Here is a 27,420-nt window from a genome sequence, read left to right as displayed (position 1 = left end):
CACACACTTACTTACGGTAAGTTCATTCGGTTGTAGTGCCATTCTTAACTACTCCGGCTCTGGCTACCGCATGTGTGCCGCTGAGTGTCTGTGAAGTTAATACAGACTCAGCGTTTTTGTATTTGTGTTTTTTGGGTACAGCTCTGTGAGTTCTAACAGAGCTTGCTTTTGTGCACCAGGTACATTTCTTCCCTGTGCACATTACCGTCCTGGTGCTCTGCCTATTTAGCAGCAGTTATTACACCTGCCGCATGGTGGACTCCGGGCGGTGAACACGATTTGTTTATATTTTTTTAAGTGTGTTCCGCCACCGCAACAGTTCTGAAGCCATTCCTTTGTTATTTTAGCTGTGTGCTTAGGGTCATTGTCTTGTTGGAAGGTGAACCTTCGGCCAAGTCTGAGATCCAGAGCACTCTGGAAGAGGTTTTCATCCAGGACATCTCTGTACTTGGCCGAATTCATGTTTCATTCAATTGCTACCAGTCATCCTGTCCCTGCAGCTGAAAAACATCCCTATAGCATGATGCTGACACCACCATGTTTCACTGTTGGGATTGTATTGGGCAGATGATGAGCAGTGCCTGGTCTTCTCCACACATACCGCTTAGAATTATCACCAAAAAGTTCTATCTTTACCTCATCAGATCAGAGAATGTTATTTCTCATAGTCTGGGAGTCCTTCATGTTTTTCTAGCAAACTCTATGCAGGCTTTCATATGTCTTGCACTGAGGAAAGGCTTCCGACGAGCCACTCTGCCATAGAGGCCAAAGTGGTGGAGAGCTGCAGTGATAGTTAACTTTGTGGAACTTTCTCCCATCTCCCTACTGCATCTCTAGAGCTCAGCCACAGTGATCTTGGTTCTTCTTTACCTCTCTCACCAATGTTCTTCTCCCTCGATTGCTCAGTTTGGCTGGATGACCAGGTCTAGGAAGACTTCTGGTGGTCCCAAACTTCTTCCATTTAAGGATTATGGAGGCCACTGTGCTCTTAGGAACCTTGAGTACTGCAGAAATTCTTTTGTAACCTTGGCCAGATGTGTACCTAGCCACAATTCTGTCTCTGAGCTCCTTGGCCAGTTACTTTGACCTTATGATTCTCATTTGGTCTGACATGCACTGTGAGCTGTGAGGTCTTATATAGACAGGTGTGTGCCTTTCCAAGTCAAGTCCTATCAGTTTAATTAAGCACAGCTGGACTCCAATGAAGTAGTAGAACCATCTCAAGAAGGATTACAAGGAAATGGACAGCATGTGACTTAAATATGAGTGTCTGAGCAAAGGGTCTGAATACTTATGACCATGTTATATTTCAGTTTTCCTTTTTTAATAAATTTGCAAAAACGTCTAATTCTGTTTTTTATAAAACCAAGATGGGGTGCAGAGTGTACGTTAATGTGAAAAAAAATGAACTTTTTTGAATTTACCAAATGGCTACAATGAAACAAAGAGTGAAAAATTTAAAGGGGTCTGAATACTTTTCGTACCCACTGTAACTTTTGGAATTATGACCAATTAGTTCAACCTTGGTCTCATCAGACCAATACACATTTTCCCACATGCTTTTGGCAGACTTGACGTACGTTTTGGCAAAACATAGCTTTGTAAGAAAAAGCTTCAGTCTTGCCACCTTCCCCAGCCTGCCAGACATGAAGAATACTGGAGACTCTTGTCAGATTCAATATACAACAGTACTTTGCAGATATTCCTTCAGATGCTTTAATGTGCTGTATCAATTTCTGAGGGAAGTCCAGTTTCAGATAATGTCTGTGACGATGGTGCACTTTGCCACTGGCCAGGCTTACCCTGGAGGGGTGTGATTAAGTGACTACTTCTTCTTCACTAGAGTCTTTGATAGTGAGGAAAGGCTTGGGCCATTAGGGTAGTCACCAGGTGGCACTCTTGGGCAGTGTCCGGTACTGCAGCAGCTGACCTTCAAGTCAAGGCAGGAATACGAGGAACAGATGATGAAGACTGAGATGTAGACAGGAAGTCTGAGGTCAGGGCAGGCAGCACAGGTTCAATGTACTAAGCTGGGGTCAGGAGCAGAGAGGTCAGATAAAATGAGTGAACAAGCCAGGTCAAAACAGGTTAATCAGAACAATACAACACCTTGACAGCACAAGTAGCAAACTGCAACTGGAGCAAAGCTCAGGCAAGATGTTGGGGGAGGAGCTTCCTAATATATCACATGCTGGCAGGGGTTAGGGTCCCGTTTCACTTAGCGAAGCACCAGCGATCCTGACAATGATACGACCTGGTAGGGATCACTGGTGCATCGCTAAATGATCACTAGTAAGCTACCAAACAGGCAGATCTCTTCAGCGACGCAGCAATGATCCAGCAATCAAACACAGTGATGCATGCTGGCCAGCGGGACACCGACGGCGAAAAAATGGCCCAGGACATTCCTGCATGATCAGCGATATCCAGCAGGGGGGCCGGTCACTGCTGCGTGTCACATGTAGCACGATCGCAGGTGAGGTCGCTGTTGCATCACAAAATCGGTGACATATTAGCGATCTCGCTATGTGAGACGGGGCCTTTAGGCAAGAGAAGCACATAGTGGATATAAATTCATGCAGAGTCTGGGGAGTGGATATGGCAGAGCTGGGAGTGTGCAATAGGCAGCTCAGTGTGAAAATCTGACGCAGGGAGGGGCGGCGCTTAGAAGTGGTGCGAGTCACCAGCATGACAATGTCACCGGTGTGCCAAATTTAAGCCATTTCTTGATAAACATCTTCACAGTGCTCCATGGTATATCTATGGGCAGTGCTTCCATCTGCCTTGGAAATTTTTTTCTATCCTTTTCCTGGCTGATAAATTTGAGCAATTTGCTGTGTTGTAAACTGTTTATGGACAGTGGCTTCTGCTGTAAAATGCTACTAAGAACATTTTCAATCCTACTAGAACAGCTAAACTTTATATGGAGTTAATCAGAATCACTGTAAATGATGGCAACTATGTACTGACTACTATGTAACATGAGTTTAAATGTGATTTGCTAATTCTGAACACAACTACATTCCCAATTATGAGGGGGTGTTCACACTTATTAAACCACATTAATTTAGTTTCGTTATTTTTATCTCAAAATGAATTCAGTTTATTTCTGAATGGATTTGTTCATATTATTGGTAGCACTAAAGGTGGAATAGTTCTGAAATAAAAAAGTTCTAAAATCATTTTAACTGGTATATGTAGACTTTTTATAACCACGGTACATATTATACACTTTTTGTCTCTTTGTCCCTTTTGGAAAGCCTTTGATCCTAAGTATGCACCTGTTTTGGAGGAGACCGTGATCTACACACTGATATAGACAGGTTATTATGATATATAGCCTGTTAATTTCAGTTGTTAACATTGCTGACTCCTGAATACAATGTTGCATTAATCTCAAAATGAGGGAATAAATCATACAAATCGTACATGGGGGGTTGATGAATGGAAGGATAAATGAAATAATAATGATTTGGACACTGATCTTCTTGAACCATTTGATAAAATATTCACTTTCTGACTATAACCAAAACAGCTTCTTGTGTCCAGATATGCTAATAATAAAAAAAATTGGCTACTCTGTAGGAAGGATATCGAGTGTGCCAATAAACAAGGGAGGTCCCAAAATGGATTTAATGGGCTCAAACAGGAAGTGTCACTAGTGATGAGCAAATTATTAATGAGCGAAGTGGGACTATTCCCTCTTACTAAAAATGCTTCTTTTGTATAAACTGAAAAAACATTTGAGACCTCTAGTTTACATTGTATTTTATATCTGTTGTGATAAAACACTCCGGGATCGCTTTTGCTGGGGTCAAAGGTCACGTGCATTCAGCATGAAACTCAGGCGCAGAGCTGGGATTCGTGTATAACTGACCCTGGGTCAGGTTTATTAACGGTGAAAGCAATGCAAAAGGAAATAAAACATAAAACAAATCCTTGCCTGTCCGGCACTAACTAAACAATGGACAACCTAACTACCAACTGGCGGGCTTCTCCCGTCCAGCCAAACCACAGTTGCAGTGGGCACTGCTTCCACTCACGTGTGTCTCTCACACAGACAGGCTCTCTGTGTTCCCAGGCTGAGACACTCACACAACCACCTGGCATCCTTTTATATCCACCTCCCATTATTCATTAGCAAGCAGGTGCGATACTGACCAGACTAGGCCACATAGGAAAGGAATCTGGGCGAGATATACCTGCCCTCATCCACTATTCCCACATGATTCTCACACTGTGCATAAAATTAAGCTATAAAATTATTATTTTTTACAATTAATATGAGCTTCGCCACCATGCTATATTCATATATCGGTGTTGTCAAGACTGAGCAGATGGCAGTGCCCACTGAGCTTTAATAGCGTATGATCTATGACCGTAAAAATCTACGTTTGTTAATTTAACGATGGAATAGACAGAAAGCCTTTTGTGACCCATGTAATGTTGTATTAAGGAAGAACTGACCGACTGCACATCTACTATACATATAATAATTGTGACTACAAGATATTCTTTGGATATAAAGCTGAATTGGGAATTTTGTTATGTTTTAGGAACAGGCAAAACAGAATTACCGTAATGTCCAAAATGGGTAGTAAGTTGCATAACTGATACAAAAGGAAGCAGAGGGACCCCAATACCTCATTAATTATTATGGGGTCTGTTTGGAAAAAGTTAAATGATTTGCTTTTTTTTTTCTCCTTCTAAAAATTGATACATAATGGGCCCTATAATAAACAACGGGAACCCTCTGCTTCCGTTTACATCAGTTCTGAAACTGAGCAAGTTGAAACCGCATTGGTGAGTGCCATCCATCATTTTCTTCGGTCATTGTGAATTCCATCTGTTTGTTCCCAACTGTCATTGTGAATCCAGTCTAATCAGGGTTACCAAATGTTTGTTAATTTATGGTCAGTCCACAAAAAACATGTTTTTTCTGCAATCTATAGTGTTCAGGACAAAAACACTGTTTGTCATTGGATCTTTCAAAATTTGCCAACGAGGAAATTTCTTAGGGATCGTATAGATGAGGGACTGGTACGACACACAGCTCCTTATCCTATTGACAGTGCGTTCCACCACACCTGCTGCAGAAGATTTCTGCTTCTCTACATAACGCTCGACTAAGTTATTTAGACTGCTAATACTTTAGCTTATGAGCCCTATGCAAACTAATTACTGAAACTATAGACATAGGAACTGTTTCATCAAAATTTTTACACCAGAAATCTAGCCAAAGAGCTTTGAAAAATCAATTATTTTTTGTTTTGCTCAACACAGAGTTGTGCAAAAATGTTGCAAGTTTTGGCATTTTCACACTAATTTTAAAGAGCTTTACCAAAATGGGTGGAGTCGGGGAGGAGCCAGGATGGGGCTTGTCCAACACCAGAGCACAATACCAAAGCCATACAGGATGCAGCAGACCCCCATGATAAAGGCGGGGGCAGCACAGTTGCAAAATACTGATGATACAACCACTTACAACCTACCATTCATGAATGGGCTAGTTGCAAGCTTTCATATTTTGGCCAAAATATCACCCAACACCTCATGTACTTTATATATCTAACTTTTTATTGCATATTTTTTTCCATTTCTATGCAGGATGCAGTCGGGTTCTTTAGTGCTGCCTGGGTAAATTGGGGTGTCCGTCCTTGGGATGCACTTATATAGTGCTGGACAGCCCGCCTGATCTAATAGTATGGGCGTCATCAATAGACTGCTCACCAGACACAGTGTATAACACTTATCTGTGTGATCAGCGCCCTACACAAGACTCTTCTATGTACATTTATAATACTAGGCAACCACCTCCTCCAAGAATTAGAAGGTTTGTGAGTGGTTGATTTAGCAGTATTCTGCCCCTGTGCTGCTCCCGCCTTTATCGTTTTCTGCATCCGGGAGTCCTTTGGTATTGTGATCTGGTGTTAGTAAGAAAGTCTGTTTTTTTCTGTGATATTTTTTGAATCTTTGCTCTTTTCTGTGAATTACTATATAAATTACTTGCATGCATAGTCTGTAGCTGCATTTACACTGAAAGATAATCATGAAGGAGCATACTTGAAAACGTTTTTCCAGTGTGGACAGGCTGCCGAAAAAATGTCAAAATGCTCGTTCATGGCGTGAAAAAATCTTTTGTGCAATGGAAAAAAAATCATCATTCTCAACAGCGCATCGTCCTATGTAAGCAGGACTCGCACTGCAAAGAACTATGGCGGCCTATGCGCACGGAGTGATCTATTACAGATCGCTTAGTATCCATCATTTTCTTCATTTGGCTTGTGTAAAGATGCAATTAAAAAACGCCAATCAGTAAAGGTTTTCTGAACAGCAGTCGTGTAGTGCTGACATTCCAGTCCATGTAAGCAAACTCTTTATACATAGACTGCGTACTATAATATGACCACACTGTGACAGTAGTGTACCGTCCATAGCAGCAGTCCACATTCGGCATCGGGCCTCCTCCACCTGTAATCACAATTTCAGCGATATCCACATTCTCATACTACAGACACCGTTCAACAGAATGGTGAAACAGGGAGCCTTTTGCCATAATACTGAGTGGGGGGCTGATGGGGTCATAATATTGAGGGGGAAGTGGGTGGTGGAGTCCATCATACTGAGTGAGCAGCTGATGAGGTCCATTATACTGTACAGGGGACTATGGGGGCCACAATACTGAATGGAGGACTGTGGGCAATAATACTGCGTGAGAGGTTATGGGGGACTGTGAATGCCCCTGGGTCGCCCTCCCAGGGCTGTGGGGTACTCGGTACCGGGCCAGTGTCAGGGGAATGTGTCACAGCAGCGGTGACCCGGTCCGTGGCCCTGGGCGCCCAAGTAATGGGGGAATATAGTTAATGGAATGGAATAGTTCGTGACGCCACCTGTGGTGCTCAGCAAGGGAGGTATCAAGCTGACGCTGCATGCAGATCCGCTGGGACTGATGGTAGGGTGCAGCAAGGATGTAAAAGCTCCCCACATGTGAAGCTATAGTCCCAGGGCAGTGTAGAGGTGGTTGGCACGGGGATGTAGCAGTGCCGTAAGGGTAGGAAGAAGACAAGATACAGCGGGGTGCAATTTCTGTACCTTTACTTGATAACTGCAGTCCAGGGTCCTGATTATAGATGGTAAGGGAGCAGGCTAGCCTGGAAGCAATTCAGGGATTCTCTCTCATCAGATGGGCTGTGCAGTCTCCTTCCTAGCGCTCAGTTGAATGAAGTACTCCTAGTACTGAATTACACTGAAGTTCCTCCTGTCAGATGTTCCCAAGAACCTTACTTGCATGGCAGACAGCTGTAGCCTTTCTCGGGGACTCCTCTCTCTTGAGTCCTGGCTCACTATCCAAGCTGCTGTTGTGCCCACAAGTCTTAGATGGGAGTAGGGCATTTACAGCCTCCTACTCCTCTGGTGTCTGTTGCAGGACCGTTAGTATCCATACAACCGTGAAGACCAGGCTCCAGTTCATGCACTCTCACTGTGAGGGAGCTCTCCTTTCCTAACTCAACCTCCAGCTTCTCTCTACACGTCTGCACACTTCACCCTCCGCAGACTAACTACTGACCACTTCTCCCTCTTGGCCCTCAGAGAGCACTCCTCCCCTTAATTCCGGTTCAGAGCTCCCCCTGCTGGCCTGGAGTGGAACTTTGTTGCATGTATGGATTGACTGCGAGAGAGACCCATCATTGCCTCCAAGCCTGGCATTACCCTCCCCTGGAGGATGGCAAATCCACTGTGGCAGCCATACATCTGGGGGCGCCACATTCCCCCTAGTGCAAGTCAGCACTCCTGGACTGAACAAAAAAAAACGTGAAACATATAAACAGTTAGACAAAAATAATTGTACAAGAGTTAAAAATGAAAAAGTTACAAAAACCAAGAGCTTCAAAAATGGTCCTATGATGATAAGTCCAAGCACCAATGTCCATGGTCCATTTCTGGGCAAATGGGGAAATATTTACAAGGAAAGTTTTTGACTACACAAATCCTGTGGTACAATGTCCATAAAACAAACTGGCAAATTTAAAGGAAACTCTTACAGGTTACCTGTAGGCACCAAAACTTGAAAAACAGTTACATATTTACATTTCAACAGTCATATTACTTTAGATGCGGAATCTAACTGGTAGTATGCCTTGGGTGATACGTGTAGGTCTGTGTAAGACTGGTGTAGTGGGTAATGTACTGGATACACTACTGGGGGTTCTGCATGGCACAGGGATCCTAGATTGTCTGTGAACTCTTAGACTCACCAGGGGCACAACAGGTTCACCACTGGCAGGGCGAGGGTTCTCTGGCTCCACTGCTGGTGTGGCATCTGCTACCCGATTTTCCTGATTCTCTTGAGTCACTTCTCCCTGTACTACCAGTTGGGGAAATGTCAACACTGGCACCATTATAGCATCGTTCACTTTAGTCCAATTCGCAGGGAATTCCCCAAGCACTGTGCTGATCTTCTCTTCTTCCACTATGGGCTGGATGTTATCTGGTTCTTCTTTTCTTTCTTTTAACTTGTCAGGGCATAACTTCAAATGATCTCTCGATACTGCTGCTGAGGTCTCTCCTCCATCTTTACTAACAAGGCATACCTTAGTATTATCAAAGTTCGAGGGCAGAATGCTATAAGGTTCAGCTTCCCATTGATCATCCAATATGTGCAGTCTTCTATTCCTTTTCAAGACTTGCTCTCCCGGCGACAAAGGAACGGCAGGTGCACTTTGATTGTAAAGCTTCTCCTGCTTTTGTCTTGCCTGAGCCAGACTCCTTTCCACACATTCTTGAACTCTTCTGTACTGTTGCTGCCTCTCTGTGTCCCGTCAGCATCTGGTGACGTTACTTCAGGTGTCAGGACTCCCATGTCCAAATCAATAGGCAGTTTACCAGGTGGTGCTCTCATTAAGTAGGCTGGGGTACAGTTGGTAGAGTTCACTGGAATATGGTTGTAGAGGTCTACCAGATCTGGCAACTTCTCTGGCCACAGATTCCTCTCCTCCAAGGGCAAAGTCTTCAGGAGGTCAATCACTACCTGGTTCATCTGCTCGCACATGCCATTGGTCTGTGGGTGGTACGGTGTTGTCCGGATCTTCTTACAACCATACAGGTCACAGAATTCTTGGAACACTTCTGCCTCGAAAGCTGGGCCTTGATCCGTAAGCACTCTTTCAGGATACCCATGTGGTCTACAGAAGTGCTGTTGGAATGCTCAGGCTGCCATCCTGGCCGTCTGATCTTTTACAGGCACAACTACCAGGAATCTTGAGTAGTGGTCCACAATGGTAAGAGCATAGATGTAGCCTGACCGGCTTGGAACCAGCTTCACATGGTCCAGGGCTACCAACTCAAGGGGCTGTTTGGTGATGATTGGCTGTAGAGGAGCTCTCTGGCTGTCTCGATCCTTTCTGCGCAGCTTACATTGTCCACACTCCCGGCACCACCTCTCAATGGCTCTCCTCATACCAGCCTAGTAGAACCTCTCTCGGAGCAATGCTTCCAACTTCTTCCATCCGAAGTGTCCAGCTCCATTGTGGTATGCTTCCAGGACCATTGATGCCTCTGTATTTGGGACTATCACCTGCCAGACCAGCTCATGAGTGCGGGCATTGATACTCCTCCGACACAGCTTCCCTTCATAAATGAACAGCCGGCCTCTCTCCTTCCACAACTGCTGAGTTTCTTCAAGAGCATCCGACTCTGGACGTGAGTCAGCTCGTGTCAGCAGCTCCTTCACCAGGCGGACTGCAGGGTCACTATCTTGCGTTTCTGCCCAATCATGATGGGGCAATGGATTCAGGGTGACCTCCTTCAAGCCAGACCGTCTGTTTCTCACTCCTTGAGCATGTTGGGTCGCAAGTGGCCGGTGGAAGGGAGGCAATTCTATTTCCTCAAGAGCGTCAGGGTCTTCTCCTGCGTCTGGCAGATTAGGCATCCTGGACAGTGCGTCAGCATTGGCATTCTTGTGCCCTGCTCGGTACTTGACAGTAAACTCATAGTTAGACAGCCGAGCCATCCATCGTTGCTCCAGTGCACCTAGTTTTGCAGTGTCCAAGTGCGTCAACGGGTTGTTGTCCGTGAAGATAGTGAACTTGGCAGAGGCTAGGTAATGTTTGAACCTTTTGGTGACAGCCCAGACTATGGCAAGGAACTCCAGCAGGAAAGAACTGTAGTTGTCAGGGTTCCTTTCAGTGGGGCACAGCTTCCTGCTGGCGTAGGAGATCACTCTTTCCTTTCCATTCTGTACCTGCGACAGTACTGCTCCTAGTCCCACATTGCTAGCATCAGTGTACAGCACAAAGGGTTTGTCATAATCTGGGTAGGCCAGAACTTCATCACCGGTGAGAGCCATCTTCAGGGGAGTGAACTCTTCAGTCCATTCAAAGGTGGAATTTTTCTGTTTGGTCTTCTTGGACTGCCCCACCAGAAGGTTTTGCATAGGGGTGGCTATTTCGGTAAAGCCTTTGATGAATCTTCGGTAGTAGCCTACCAGTCCAAGGAATTGGCGTACTTCATGAAGGTTGCTGGGCTTCGGCCAGTCCCGGATGACTGTGACCTTGTCAGGATCTGGTGCCACACCTTCTGCACTGACCACATGACCGAGGTACTGTACCTTGGGCTTCAGGAGGTGGCATTTGGAAGGCTTCACCTTCAGGCCAAAATTGGCCAAAGCTTCAAACACTTCATCCAGGTGTTCCAGATGATCTTCATAGGTTTTGGAGAAAACAATGACATCATCCAGGTACAACAGGACCGTCTCAAAGTTCATGTGTCCCAGGCAGCACTCCATCAGCCGTTGAAATGTTCCTGGAGCAGTGCAGAGCCCAAATGGCATATAATTGAACTCCAAGAGACCCATTGAAGTGGTAAATACTGTTTTCTCCTTGTCTGCCTCTGCCACGGGAACCTGCCAATACCCACTGGTGAGATCCAAGTTGGAAAAGTAATTAGCAGTTTTAAGTGCACCTAATGATTCCTCAATTCTGGGTAATGGGTAGGCATCTTTATGTGTAATGCTGTTAATTTTTCTGTAATCAACACACATTCTCATGGTACCATCCTTTTTCTTTACAAAAACTATTGGAGCTGCCCATGGGCTACAACTGTCTCTAATAACCCCAGCTTCCTTCATCTCTCTCAACATACTCTTAGCACACTGGTAGTGTGTTGAGGGTATAGGTCTGTACCTCTCCTTTATGGGTGGATGGTCTCCAGTGGGGATGTGATGTTGAACCCCTTTTGCCTGCCCAAAAGCTAGTGGGTGTTTGCTGAATACCCGCTCATACTCTTTTGTCACTCTGTAAACCCCATTTTTCTGGTATGAAGGTGTAGAGTCAGTCCCCATCTGCAGTTGCTGGCACCACTCCTCTGGCTGCTTCACAGAGCCATTGTCCTCCACCTGATCGGATGAGATCAAGGGCTCTGCTGCCTGCAAAGAGTTGTTATTAACTGTGAGCAGCTTAGCAACTGTGGCGTACCGAGGTATTGTGGCCTCTTCCTCCCCACAATTCAAAAGACGTACATGTACTCTCCCTTTTCGCACATCAACCACCCCTCTGGCTGTCAGGACAGTGGGCCTGCTGTCGGAGTATACTGGTTCTACCAATGCCTGGTAATCTCTCCCTCTAAGACCTATAGCTCCCTGACACCAAACCAACATTTCACATCTGGGGGGTATTGCAATGGGGAAAGTATCACTCACTCTGACGCTGCCAATCTCTCCGCCAGAGAGTTCTACCTGTTGTCTTTGCATCAGGGCTCTGATCTCCTTCTGCAGGACTCGTTGTTCACCGGAACCAGCAGTCTCAGCCACCTGTTGCAACAAGACAATAACCTCGGAAAGACAGTTTTCAATTACATTTGTACCAAGAGTCATCATGGGATTACATTCACGTCGATCAATATCAACAACTATCAGACCTTGAGACTTTATTTCTACCCAACCCACTTTAACAGTAATTTCTTTGCATCCAATCTGCGGCAAAGACTGACTATTACTGGCAACTACTGTCAGTTCATCAGTTGGGCCACGGGTAAGTTCAGAATCAGCTCAATACCTCTTGTAAAGAATGAACGGCATAGTGGTCACCTGGGAGCCAGTGTCCAACAAAGCGTTCATGGGGATGCCGTCAATCACCACTGGAAGGATTGGTCTCCCTCCAACATACTTGGCTCTCCAGTTCCTTGGGCCTGGGGATCCTACTCCTGGGGGTTGGCCTTCTGCCCCAGGGGTTGCTCGTTTAAAGGAAAAAATCTCGCAAGATGACCTGCCTTGTAGCAGCGACGACAGATGGGACGTCCGTCCTGGTCATAGCGATCGCTGTTCCTTCCTCGAAGTGGCGGGGCTCTCCTCCTCCGGAGCCACGGGACATCCTCTGGACAGGAAGCCAGCTGGATCTTTTGTTTGGAGGACACCTGCAGGGACTGCACAGTTTTAGTAAGTGCAGCCATTCCTTTGGTCAACTCCTGGACCTGAAGACGCAGCTCCTCTGTTGGATCTTTATCCAGGGTTTGTGCATCAGCCTCCACAGGGATGGAAGGAAAAGATGTTGCTTCCTGATGGTAGGTGATCACTGGGCGCCTAGGGGGCGCTGGACAGCTGTCAGTGGATTCCTGCAGTACCCGTATAGCCCTGTCCTTAAAATCAGCAAAGTCCAGATCAGGGTTTTGCAGGGTTATGATACGCAACTGTCCTCTGTGGGTGCTGGCTAGTCCTTCAATGAACAGCTCCTTTAACAGTTTATCTTCCTCTTTCACACTGTCAGGATCAGCTTGCTTAACTGCTCGCAGCGCCTCCTGCAGGTTGAGAGCATAGTCCCTGATACTATCCTGCGCCTTCTGTTTACAGCCAAAGAACCTCATCTTGATTTCAGCTGCAGTGCGGGTGTCAAAGGTGCTTCTCAGCTTGGCCAGGATCTTTGCAATACTCTCTCTATCAGTGTCCTGCCAGGCTTTCACCTCTCTCTGTGCTGCACCCGTTAGCTGTCCAATCAGGATATTAACTTTCTGGCTTTCAGATAGAGGGTATACTTTAAACAAACTGCACAGTCTTTCTTTAAATTCACTCAGGGTATGCGACTCACCCGAGTACTGCGGTAGCCAGGCCGCTCCCGGGATGTAGGGCATGGACAGTGGCATTATGGAGACCGCTGCGGTGGGCTCTCCTTGCGGTGCTGCGGGGTTGGCAACGGCACCTGCCACTGCATTGCCATCTGGCGCAGACATCCTCTTCCCCCCTAGTTAACATTAGCCAGGGCCGGGGGTTATGTGAGCTCACCGGCGGTCACTTCACAGGCCCGACGCTCCGGGCTGTAGGCCTTATCTCCTCCTTCTCTTGCGCGCTGTCCTCTCATCCCGCGTGGCACTTCGCATCCTCGCGCTCTGCGGCAGGCTCCGCCCACGAAGGCCTGCCTCTTTCTTCCCACGAGCACCAAGCAGCGTGGTAATGGTGGCTATTGGTGCCAATTTTCACACACAGTCTATGGCACACAGGACCCGGGGGTACCGGGCTCCGTAATCCTGTTCGTGACGCCAAATTGGGTCGCTCTCCCAGGGCTGTGGGGTACTCGGTACCGAGCCGGTGTCAGGGGAATGTGTCACAGCAGCGGTGACCCGGTCCTTGGCCCTGGGTGCCCAAGTAATGGGGAAATGTAGTTAATGGAGTGGAATAGTTTGTGACACCACCTGTGGTGCTCGGCAAGGGAGGTGTCCAGCCGACGCTGCACGCAGATCCGCTGGGACTGATGGTACAGGATCAAGTGTTTTGCAGTTAGACAATGCATTGAAGCTGATGTTCCTCTCTTCTCTTCTTCACACAGGTATTTCATTCCATCATCCATGTATGCTGTCTGACAAGTGTGAACTGCATCATATATTGCCAGATATTTTCATGGTATTTCATTCCATCACTCCTGTGGTGGGTCTTTATTTTTTATCTATTTGGTTTCTGCTTTGAAGTGTAGAAAGGTTTTTTTTTTTTTTTTTCCCTTTCTCTGTTTGATGGCCTTGTCCAGCGTTAGTTATTTACCCTGCATAGTAATGCCTGCTCTGGCCTTGTGCTAATTGGTTAATTACTGATTGTGGCCTTTTGGTGGCTGAAGCTAGCAGACATTTCATTTCATATATATTTAGCTCTGGCTGGGATAGCACGCGTGCAGGCTCACGCGTGCAACAGATATTAAGTGCAACAGGATCAAGTGTTTTGCAGTTAGACAATGCAGTTGGACAGGGCAGGAGACAGGTAAGGTGCATAAGTTTTTCATGCACGCTTGCTTCTTGGTCAGTCGTACTACATATGCATTGATCATATCACCCTGCTGCTTATTTGTCTTCACTTCTGCTTTTTTTACAACTCGCCTGCCCTTTTACACATTCTGTTCACTCTCTGCATATCCACCCCTCCCTTTTCCCCTCTCCCATGTTTAACTCTGAGGCTCTATTGACATTTCTTACCCACACCAAACCATCCAAAACCTCCATGCAGCACTCAAAACGTTCATACAAATCATCCCACCACCTGCTTTTTCTGTTTTTTCTCCTTTTAATAGTTGCAGGTGACATCTCCCCCAACCCTGGGCCTACCTCCACCAGCATACGTTACTCTCCTCCAGCTGCATATAGAAACCCTGCTAATCTTATTAACATTCAGTGCATGCCTTCTCCTCTCACTTTCCAATGTGCTCTCTGGAATGCACGGTCTGTGTGTAACAAACTGACTTACATTCACGATCTTTTTCTCTCTAATTCCCTTAACCTTCTGGCTATTACAGAAACCTGGATCCAGCATTCAGACACCACCGCTGCTGCCGCTCTCTCGTTTGGTGGGCTGAAATTTTCACATAACCCCAGACCTGAGAACAGACAGGGTGGAGGTGTTGGTTTGCTCCTTTCATCACCATGTGCTTTCCAGGTCATCCCCCCCGGTTCCCTCACTTACATTTCCTTCCTTTGAAGTCCACGCCGTCAGACTCTTTAAGCCCTTCTCCTTACGAGTGGCGGTCGTTTATCGCCCTCCAGGCTCCTCCCGCCAGTTTCTAGACCACTTCACCACCTGGCTTACTTACTTTCTATCCTGTGACATCCCCACCCTCATCATGGGAGACTTTAACATCCCCATCAATGATCCGCTCTCCCAGTCTGCCTCTCATCTTCTTTCTCTAACTTCTTCATTCGGCCTCTCACAGTTTACTAATTCTCCTACACATGAGGACGGGAATACTCTGGACCTGGTTTTCTCCAGTCCCGGCTCGCTGCACGACTTTAATAATTCACCTCTCCCGCTCTCGGACCACAACCTTCTTTCCTTCTCTGTCAAGAATTGTCTCCTCACCCGGGACACCCCCACTTACCACACTTATCGGAATACACGTACCATTAATACCCAACAGCTTAGGGACAATCTCCACACATCTTTAGCCCCCATCTCCACCCTCTCCTGTCCAGACATAGCATTGTCACACTTCAATAATACACTGAAGAATGCCCTAGATGAAGCAGCACCTTCTATACGCAGAAAGACCCGACACAGACAACGGCAGCCCTGGCACACAACGCAAACACGCTTTCTTCAGCGCTGCTCGAGGTGTGCAGAGCGGCAGTGGAGAAAATCTCTCTTAGCAGAAGACTTCATCCACTATAAGTTCATGCTCAAAACCTATAACTCTGCCCTTCATCTGGCCAAACAATCCTACTTCACCACCCTCATCACCTCACTATCCAACAACCCAAGACGACTTTTTGAAACCTTAAACTCCCTCCTGAAACCTAAAGTACAGGCCCCCATCACCAACCTCAGCGGTGAGGATCTGGCCACTTATTTCCTAGAAAAAATCAACCACATCCATCAGGATATCTCAGCCCTATCTCCTCAGTGCCTGGATCCCCTTCCCTGCCGCACCTCAAGCTCACTAGACATCTTTGAGCCTGTTTCAGAAGAAGAAGTTTCCAAGCTCCTCGCTTCTGCTCGGCCTACAACCTGCAACAGTGACCCTATTCCTTCACAGCTCCTGCAGTCTCTCTCACCAGTGGTCACCACTCACCTGACTAAAATATTTAACCTCTCTCTTTCTTCAGGTATATTTCCCTCCTCATTTAAACATGCCATCATAACCCCTTTACTTAAAAAGCCATCCCTGGACCAGAACTGCACTGCTAACTACAGACCTGTCTCTAACCTTCCCTTCATCTCTAAACTCCTGGAACGCCTGGTCCACTCCCGTCTAATCCGCTATCTCTCGGATAACTCTCTTCTCGACCCCTTACAATCTGGTTTCCGCTCTTTACACTCTACTGAAACTGCCCTCACTAAAGTCTCTAATGATTTAATAACAGCTAAATCGAAAGGTCATTGCTCCCTGCTGATTCTCCTGGATCTCTCTGCCGCATTTGACACTGTGGATCACCAGCTCCTCCTCACTATGCTCCGCTCTATAGGCCTCAAGGACACAGCCCTCTCCTGGTTCTCCTCCTACCTCTCTGACCGCTCCTTCACTGTATCTTTTTCCGGCTCCTCTTCCTCTTCTCGTCCCCTTACTATCGGGGTCCCGCAGGGCTCAGTCCTAGGCCCCCTCCTCTTCTCTTTATACACTGCCCTATTGGACAAACAATCAGCAGATTTGGGTTCCAGTATCATCTCTATGCTGATGACACCCAATTATACACTTCTTCCCCTGACATCACCCCTACCCTAATTCAAAATACCAAGGATTGTCTGTCTGCTGTCTCTAGCATCATGTCCTCCCTCTATCTGAAACTAAATCTCTCTAAAACTGAACTTCTTGTGTTTCTCCCCTCTACTAACCTCACTCTACCTAACATCGAAATAACCCTGGAGGGTTCAACCATAACTCCCAAGCAGCATGCCCGCTGTCTTGGGGTCATATTCGACACTGAACTTTCCTTTACTCCGTACATCCGATCACTCAGTCGCTCTTGTCACCTGCATCTTAAAAACATCTCCAGAATCCGACCTTTTCTCACCTTTGAAACTGCTAAGACTCTTACTGTCGCTCTTATTCATTCTCGTCTGGACTACTGCAACTCTCTTCTGATCGGTCTCCCTCTTACCAAACTTTCTCCTCTCCAATCCATCTTGAATGCGGCAGCCAGGGTCATATTTCTGTCCAGCCGCTTCACCGATGCCTCCATCTTGTGCCAGTCATTACACTGGCTACCTATTCGCTACAGGGTCCAGTATAAACTCATCTCTCTCACCCACAAAGCTCTCCACTGTTCTGCACCGCCTTATATCTCCTCTCTCATCTCTGTCTATCGCCCTACACGTGCCCTCCGTTCTACAAATGACCTAAGACTGACATCCCCCGTAATCCGAACCTCGCACCTCCGTCTCCAAGACTTCTCTCGTGCTGCTCCAGCTCTCTGGAATGCACTTCCCCAGACGATCAGACTGATACCTAGCCCTGACCTATTCAAGCGCGCTTTGAAAACCCATCTCTTCAAACAAGCCTACCACATCAACTACTCAGCAAGCTAACTTTGCCCTGTTCCCTCCTTCCAAATATTATTCTGAATCTGCACCCTACTATTCATCTGTCTCCACACCCTTCATGCAAATGATAACTGCACTTGATACTTGTCTATTGCACTTAAACACACGAGCTGATGACCGGATCATGCAGCTTTATATGAAAATCCCTATTATAATTGCCAGACCTGAATTAACAAGCATTTCTCACCTACTGTGTCCCCCCATTTCCTTGTAGATTGTAAGCTTGCGAGCAGGGACCTCACTCCTAATGTCACTGTTTGAATTGTCTTAACTTGTATTGAATTTATTGTCTGTACATGTCCCCGCTTAATTGTAAAGTGCTGCGGAATATGTTGGCGCTATATAAATAAAAATTATTATTATTATTATTATTAGGGTGCAGCAAGGATGTAAAAGCTCCCCACAGGTGAAGCTATAGTCCCAGGGCAGTGTAGATGTGGTTGGCACGGGGATGTAGCAGTGCCGTAAGGGTAGGAAGCAGACAAGGCACAGTGGGGTGCAATTTCTGTACCTTTACTTGATAATTGCAGTCCAGGGTCCTGATTACAGATGGTAAGGGAGCAGGCTAGCCTGCAAGCAATTCAGGGATTCTCTCTCATCAGATAAGCTGTGCAGTCTCCTTCCTAGCGCTTGGTTGAATGAAGTACTCCTAGTACTGAATTACATTGACATTCCTCCTGTCAGATGTTCCCAAGAACCTTACTTGCACGGCAGACAGCTGTAGCCTTTCTCAGGGACTCCTCTCTCTTGAGTCCTGGCTCACTATCCAAGCTGCTGTTGTGCCCTCAAGTCTTAGATGGGAGTAGGGGATTTACAGCCTCCTACTCCTCTGGTGTCTGTTGCAAGACCGTTAGTATCCATACAACCGTGGAGACCAGGCTCCAGTTCATCCGCTCTCACTGTGAGGGAGCTCTCCTTTCCTAGCTCAACCTCCAGCTTCTCTCTACATGTCTGCACACTTCACCCTCCGCAGACTAACTACTGACCACTTCTCCCTCTTGGCCCTCAGAGAGCACTCCTCCCTTTAATTCCGGTTCAGAGCTCCCCCAGCTGGCCTGGAGTGGAACTGTGTTGCATGTATGGATTGACTGCGAGAGAGACCCATCATTGCCTCCAAGCCTGGCATTACCCTCCCCTGGAGGAAGGCAAATCCACTGTGGCGGCCATACTCCTGGGGGCGCCACACCCCCATATTCAGATTGGAGCTGTGAGGGCACCCATATTGAATTTAATATGACAGTGTGATCTCTTGCCGGCTCGTCAATTCTTATTCTCATCAGAGCTGGTGATGGAGCACACTGTCGCTGTGCAGTGACAAAATCTTACTAAGCATACATAGCAATTGACAGTTGACGCATGCTTAGTAGAGCGGAGATCTAGGAAAGACCCTGAAATGGACGTCACAGATATCGCTTCGTTTCAGGGGTGGGGCAGAGAGGCTCCGGCAGTGACTGCAGCCCCTGCCCAAGATGACGACTCATATGAGTGTCCCAGCATGCACTGGGAGTTATCAAACGAAGCGTCATCAAACAGGAAGGAAAAAAAAATAAAGCAAGGAAGCAGAGTAGAGAGGGAACTAAAGGGAATTATTAATTAAAGTAAATCAGAAAATAGATTTGATTAATACATTAAATAGATATTTAGGATTAAAATAATTGTTAGTGAATTTAACAAATTAATACCAGGATCTGTCTATACTAAAACCTTATATACAGTACCTTTATTTAATACTGGGGTCTGTCTATATTAAAAAGTTATTACAATCTCAAACATTTAAAGGGATTAATTTCTGATAGATGCAGGTCCCACTTCTAGGTCTCGAGAAAAGCCACCTAATCCGCATCAGGAACGCATGTTCTTGAAATAAGAGAGGGTCCCAGAGGTGGTAACCATAACCTTTGCAGATATTAGTATCTGATAAGGTCTGATTGAAATAAACATTTACATTTAGCCAAGCCCATGTTTATAATGGAGCTGGGGTAAATAGTTGCCTACAGCCTTTTTTCTGTGTACGTATAACTGTAGGATGGTGAAGTTTTAGTCACAGTTTGGTTTGTTAGGAGGACACATTGGCTTTTAATAGCTCTCTAAGGATATTACAGAGGAATGGAGTGCGTTCTTGGTGTCTTTGTGCCTCTATGATACATTTTTGCAATAATGCAAATAATTACCGGTTTAAATAGGAGCAGAACTATTGATTATTATTGACACAGCACATTTCCCTTTCAGTCATGGAAGTACAATGTGTCTGCAAATCAAGAGTTTGTAGAGCTGGAGGATATAAATATTGTATAACCCAATTACCCTGGAAAGCTGGTGCAGAGCAGTTGTAGAACAGACGACAAGCCTCTTCTCTTGATAAATGTGTCCCTGAGTGTTCTTAATGACTGAGTCATCTCCTTCCTGGGATGGACACCATTATGGAGGATGTTTGGTTGTGAGCCATTTACCATTCCTGCACAATATCTAGTAATACTGAATCTTCTTTCATGGCCTAATGTCATGACTTTTATTGCACCATGATTTTGCTTTATTGAGAATGGAACAAATTAATTTCATACATAAGTCTGGAGGAACACCGGTCCTTTAGCCGGCTTTTGCAGGCTGATGTACGCCTCATGTGGTGGGCCAGTCTATTTAACTTTCCTCCTGTGAGGTTCACCTTGAGAAGTATATTCATTAATCCTCACGTCATGGAGGGCATATGGATCTCCCTTGTATGTGGCTGCACAGGTTGCACTAATGGTATAACAGTCCCTGGTGTTTAGATGTTTCAAGAACGGAATTGAATTTCCAGTTGTCAGATTACAAGATTAAGTTGTCATTGTGCTCCATACTATTAGCCTTTTAATTTACTGTTGGGGTTCCTCAAGGATCAGTCCTAGGCCCCCTCCTCTTCTCTTTGTACACTGCCCCTATTGGTCAAACAATCAGTAGATTGGGTTTCCAGTACCATCTCTATGCTGATGACACCCAATTATATGCTTCTTCTCCCGACATCATGCCTGCCTTCCTAGAAAACACCAGCGATTGTCTAAACGCTGTGTCTAACATCATGTCCTCACTATATCTGAAACTGAACCTGTCAAAGACTGAACTACTTGTGTTTCCTCCCGCTGCTAATGTACCTATACCCAACATTGCCATTTCCGTGTGTGGCTCCACTATTACTCCCCAGCAACATGCCCGTTGCCTTGGGGTCTTACTTGATTCCGAGCTTTCCTTTGCCCCCCACATACGATCACTTTAAGCGTGCCCTGAAAACGCATTTATTCAGACTGGCCTATCGCCTCAATGCATTAACCTAATCTATCCCTGTGTGGCACAGCCAAAAGTTTTACCATAACCAGGTTCCCCGCATCATGTTCCCACATGCTTTATGATGCATCCATTAGCCCTCTGTGTCTGTACGGTTACACACTTAACATTATAGCTGGTCCATAGATTGTAAGCTTGCGAGCAGGGCCCTCATTCCTCTTGGTATCTGTTATGATCTATGTGATTATTGTTATGCTGTAATGTCTATTGTCTGTCCCCTCTGAAATGTAAAGTGCTGCGGAATATGTCGGCGCTATAGAAATAAAATTTATTATTATTATTATTATTATTTATGTGGGGCAAGTACCATAGAATCATAGAATGTTAGAGTTGGAAGGAACCACCAGGGTCATCATGTCCAACCCCCTGCTCAATACAGGATCACTAAACCATCTCAGACAGATGTCTGCCCAACCTCTGTTTGAAGACTTCCATTGAAGGAGAACTCACCACCTCCGGTGGCAGCCTATTCCACTCATTGATCACCCTCACTGTCAAAAAGTTTTCCTAATATGTAATCTGTATCTTCTCCCTTTGAGTTTCATTCTATTGCTTCTTGTGTTTCCATGTACAAATAAGAATAAGGATGATCCCTCTACACTGTGACATCCCTTCAGATATTTGTAGACGCTATTAAGTCTCCTCTTCGCCTTCTTTTTTGCAAACTAAACAGGTAGGAAGAGGTTAATAAATGCTCAGTTTTTTAGAACATATGCTTTCATATTCTGTTACTGACTGCACTTGCTCTTTATATCTGCTTTGAGCTGACAACAGTATGAAAATCCCAGAAGTAAGCACCAGCTATTTGTCAATGTGACATGATGTTGCACCTTAACAAATGAAAGAATAGGTTCAAGAACTTTGTTTCTTTTTAACTACGACCTTGCATATGCCAAAATACAGACAAGCGGATGTAAATATCTCACTTGCTGAAGTTTTTGGAGATGAGAGAATTCCTTTCCTGCCTCGTCAGTTCAGGGTCTCACGTCTGCCAAAGGTCTGTTTTCCGGATGGCTTGCAGTACACAGAGCAGTTACTGTTACATGGGCTCTGGGCTTCTCAAATTTTGACATTTAAAGAAGAATAAAAAGAATTTTCAACCATACTTTACACTGATTTGCTATCCACATAATGAAAAAAAGAAAACTCTTTTCTACAGCACCATTTCAAAAAAGTTGGGACACTGTGTAAAAGAAAACAATGATTTGGAAATGTCATATTGTGATATTTTATTTACAACACAACTGAAGGTGAAAATTAGACATTCTTCCATTTCATTTGAAAAAACTAATTTAGAAATTGATATTGATGCCAACAACACATCTCAAAAAAGTTGGAACATGGATAACAAAACCCTGAAAAACCCTGAAAAAATGAAAAACAGCTTTAGAATCAATTTTCGACTAAGTCTCATGACTATATAAAAGGAGCATGTTATACAGGCAGAGTCCCTCAGAAGCAAAAATTGTCAGAGGAGGTCACCAATCTGTGAACAACTGAGTCTACAAATTGTGGAGCAATTTCAGAAAAAATGTTCTTCATCGTAAAATTGCGAATACTTTGGATATCCCATCATCTACAGTACATTATATCAAAAGATTCAGAAATTCTTTAAAAGCCATGTGCACAGGGGACAAGGTAGACGGTCAATATTGGATGCTCGTAATCTTCAGGACTACAAGTGGTATTGCATTAAAAACATTCATGATTGGGACGTGAAGATCACTTCATGGGCTCAGGAATACTTCCAGAAATCATTGTCGGTGAACACAAATTGCTTTGCAATCCGCAAATGCAAATGTAAGCTTTATCATGCAAAGATGAAGCCTTATATCAACCCAATCCAGAAACGCTGCCATCTTCTCTGGGTCAAAGCTCATTTAAAATGGACTGAGGCAAAATGGAAAACGGTTTTGTGGTCAAATAAATCAAAATTTGAAATTCTTTAAGAAAACCATGGATGTTGTGTCCTGCAGACTCAAAACTAGAGATATCATCCAGCTTGTTATCAGCACACAGTTCAAAGTCCTTCATCTTTGATCGTATGGGGGTGCATTTGTGATTATGGCATTGGCAGCTTACACATATTAAAGGCACTTTCAATACTGAGCATCATATTGAGATTTTAGAACAACATATGATCTTATCCAGACAATGTCTATTTTAGGGAAGGCTTGCATATGTAAAGAGATGGATATATTGCCCTGTACCCCTTGAAGATATCAGTGCTATGTACAATGTTAAGTGTAATGTCATGTGTTATTGTGAGAGTGATGTGTAATGTGAATTGTGTTGTGATACAACGTAGTGCTTTGTGCTGTACTGTTAAGAAGCTGAGTTCTTCCCAGAAACAGACAGTGAGTAGGATAAAACACAGTTGAGTGTTGGGACTAGCCTATATAAGCTATGTAGCAGAATCATAGAGGACTTCCTGGCAGTAACTCAGACAGGGCAGCATAGCTTGTAGCTAGCGTAGACGTTTAGTCTTAGTGTCTAGCATGACTGCATTGTGACACTGAGTCTCTTCTCACAGACAAACCGTGAGTCGAGATAGTCAAAGAGTCTGAGGTCAAAAGCCAGGAGAGTACGTCCTAAACGTAAGGAAGAGACAAAATTAAAGTCAGGCAACAGTCCTTGGACAAAATACCAGGAAGGTAGCAGATCAGAAAAAAAGGGGTTAAACAGACGGATGATCAGAAAGAAGTACATTGTCAGGCAATGAGAGATCAACAAACAAAATACAATGCATAGAGAAACAAACCACACATAAGCTGAATGTACATCTGGCAGAGTTCTGGAACTAACAGCCCAGTCAAGTACCCGGGCAATCACCTGAGACAATGAACACCTGGGGACAGCCAGAACCTCCCAGTCTCAGATTGGTCGGCCAAGCTGTCAATCACAACACTGACAGCTCAGCACGCCCCTGTAACAGACTGAACACAGAGCTGGCAATCTAAGTACTGACAGCTTCAGCATGTCCCTGTACCAGATTGGACTGCATCCCAGATACACTGAGGGCTGGAATCGTGACACACATGCAGTGGTTGTTTTGTGGCAAGAGAAGAACAGACCTATACCCCTTTTCGGCAGGTGTTTATTGTCTGTTATCCATGATTTTTTCATTTTATGTTAGCAAGTGTTTTCATATCTTCATTTGTCTGCCTTATCACTAGGGATGAGCAAAGGTTACTCAGTTACCATTCTAGTATCACTGTGCTCGGATGTACTCGGCGAGTAATCAGAGGTACTGTATGTAAAACTTGGATCCCCGCCCCGCATTTTTGGCACCTGTTACATAGTCAATAAGCATGTGGGGATTGCCTGTGTTAGGGGCGGCGGAATGCACTAAATAATAAATAATAGAAAGTGCGTTTGCCGCCCGGGGTCCACCGTGCAGAAGGTGTTACACTGCTGCTAGGTAATGGCAGACACGCAATGTGGCGGTATATCGCACGCGGGTTGAACGTCACCCGGTGAGCGCTAGGCATACTTTGTTGATTCACAGAGGCGCCAAAGCAATAAACTTAAATACCGAGCCTGTTGGACTCACAGGTCTCAGCAGAATGCATGCATGATGGTATATGGTCACAGGACTAGGGCCCAAGACACAGGGTCAGTGTACGTCTAGACCTACCGTGCATGCGGCGTCGCTACCACGAACACCGACAAGTGCTGCTGACTGCAGCGTGGCGGCTGACACAGCCGCTATACGACAATGCCTGGGAGGGGGCGCACTGTCGGACGCTAGTTCTGTGGAAATATGCACTGTGGCCTGTAGCGTGCCACTTACTGACGCTGACTCTATGACTAAGTCCCTATCCACACAAATAATATCAGAGGGAGGGGGATCTTAATGAGTCATTTGCAGGTTCATGCATCCATCATCATTCACACAGGTAGCAACTAGAGTCTATACTAGCACATGGCCGAGCGGCCATGCGAACCTTTTATAGCCAGGACCTTCCGGAAGCTTCCAGATCCCTGAGATGGACCAATCAGATCTGGAGAAGGACCTGGGCATGTGACTCCCGATCTCCAATGGGAGATCGTCTCGTGAGCATGCTCAGTGGAGCGACGGAAGGACTTAGCCTCTGAAGTGACTTGCTGCTGATCAGCCTGCGCTGCTGTTGCTGGCCCAGAGGTGGCAGCAACAGCCAGACCCACAGAGCTGGTCTGAGCAGAGCGTCGGGAACGACGGGGCTGCTGAGCAAGTTCCTCTGCGGTCGATGGAGAATGGGAAATCACAGGATGTGAGGCTCTGTATCCCTGCTGTGCGGCTGCAGGAACCCGACGCCTAACAGCCTGCGCTTCACTGTATTGCCATAACGACCTTGGTTGTGGTAATACTGTGATTGGCTGGCTGTGTGACATCATCAGGGGTTATAAAAGAACAGGCACCGCCAGTCTTGACATACTGACGCCATTGGAGGGAGAGACTGCTTGTCTAGGCCTGTGTGTGAACAGTATAAAGAATCAGAGACCTGTATTGTTGATACTGGTGCTAAAGCTGAGCCATCATACTTACAGTACAGTTATTCTAAGTCTTAATCGTTTGCATTGCTGTTTGTATCACATACAATGTATATTAAGCCTAGGGAGTTTGAGAGAGTTGCAGGAGCAGGGAGAATGACAGATTCCAGTCTGTAGACAGGGATTAGGGCTGTGTAGTCCATTGGCAAATATATAGTAGCTTTGTAGCTTTTTTTTGGGGGGGGAGAAAAAATTGAATATATTTTGATCCAACTAGTAATATGTGATTTGTGTTACTTTTTAGTGTTATATAAAGCTTTAAAACATTTCCCTGGGTTAAATTTCTTACCCATACACTATTCTGTGTTCTGAATTAATTTTTTATATATAAACACTACAAAAAAGTATTTTGCAAGCTTACATTTCTTAGCCATACAGTATTACATGGTCTAGATAAATTTTTGTGATCTCTAAAGCTGAGAAAAGGTGTTGTAAAATTTTGCAGTCCTAATTTTCTCAGCTATGCAGTTTCACGTGTTCTGTGGCACATTTTTGTGATATCTAACACTCCAAAAATGCATTAAAAAATATTGACTGGATTACAGTTCTCATCCATACACTATTCCTTGGTCTGTGATCTATAAACTGATAAAAAGCATTCAAAAATTCTGAAGTCTTAAATTTCTCAACCATACAGTTTCACATGTTCTATAGTACATTTCTGTGATATATAACAATCCGAATTTTTTTTTAAAAGTTTTGCTGGATTACATTTCTCACCCATTACAGTTGTCATCCCGCTTCCCCAGGGTCCAAATTATTTGTGCCTGTATACCTAAGATTGCGGGTGTTACAGGAATTTCATATTTCCGTTTTAAGTGGTCATCTTGGGGTAACTGCTACACAGAAAGCAGTTGCTAGACTTTTTTGCTGGCCATCCATGCATAATGATATTAAAGAATTTGTATCTGCTTGTGAAGTCTGCGCATGCGCCAAAGTCAGTCATGGCCGGTCGGCTGGGGAATTGGCTCCATTGCCAAGTCCAGAAAGACCATGGACTCATTTTTCCATGGAATTCTTTACAGATTTGCCTCTGTCTGATGGGAAATCTGCTATCTGGGTGGTAGTTGATCGATTCAGCAAACAAGCTAATTTTGTTCCTTTGTCAGGATTACCTAATGCAGAGACACTCTCCAGGTTGTTTATTTCTCATATTGTAAGGTTAGATGGGATCCCGCTGAACATTGTGTCTGATAGTGGAGTACAATTTGTCTCTAAATTTTGAAGTGCTTTTTGCAGTAATCTAGGGATTGACTTGTCATTTTCATCTGCTTATCACTCTGAAACCATTGGTCAGATTAAGAGGACAAATCAATCTTTGGAACAAATTTTATGGTGCTTTGTGGCAGCTCGACAGAGGACTGGTCTTCCTTTTTACCTCTCGCTAAGTTTGCTTTTAACAGTCGAGTAAATCAATCTACGGGAGCCTCACCGTTCTATAATTATGGTTTTCTAGGATTAGTTCTTAGTGCCCTGGGGTGGAGGTCGCCGTACAGACACTTGTGATATCTGGAGTCAGGTTCAGAAGAATATTAGAACTGCTCAGATTTGCCAAAAACAAAAGGCCGATAGACGTTCGGAGGGTCCTGTTTTTAAGATTGGGGATAAGGTTTGGTTGTTTTCCAGGAACACTAAACTTAAAGTGTTGTCGGCGAAGTTGGGTCCAAAGTTTATTAGTCCATATGAGACCCTAGAAGTTGTCAATCCTGTGACATTTAGATTAAAGCTTCCTCCATCCCTTCGCATCCCTAACGTATTCCATAAATCCCTATTAAAGGAGTATGTCTCTTCTGCATTGTCTCTCTCATCCCTGCCTCCTTCGCTTTCAGTAGATAATGGCCTGGAGTATGAGGTTCAGAGAGTTGTGTGGATTTTTGGATGGTCCCTAATTACCTCTGCAACACCCGCTAGAGCCATGGGGTACTCGGTCCGGGCCGGTAGTTCTTTAGGGGATGTCACGGAAGCAGTGACACGGTCCGTGGCCCTGGGGGTGCAATAAAATGTAAGGGGAAAGTTTATAGGGGATTATGTCGTGACGCCACCCGTGGTGTTAGGCAATAAGAAGATGG

At 45.2% G+C, this 27,420-nt stretch overlaps 1 protein-coding gene across 2 annotated transcripts in view; it reads left to right on the top strand.

Moving 5' to 3' along the window:
* ACYP2 (acylphosphatase 2) overlaps window positions 1–27,420 on the top strand; it is a 253,780-nt gene that overhangs the window by 70,984 nt on the left and 155,376 nt on the right. The gene's annotated exons all lie outside the window — the stretch shown is intronic.

Source organism: Dendrobates tinctorius, unplaced genomic scaffold (assembly GCF_039654945.1).
Source record: "Dendrobates tinctorius isolate UK_male_01 unplaced genomic scaffold, ASM3965494v1 ptg000203l, whole genome shotgun sequence".
Lineage (NCBI taxonomy): Eukaryota > Metazoa > Chordata > Amphibia > Anura > Dendrobatidae > Dendrobates > Dendrobates tinctorius.
The sequence above is the reverse complement of the archived record's forward strand: the minus strand, read 5'-3'. Positions and strand labels throughout refer to the sequence as shown.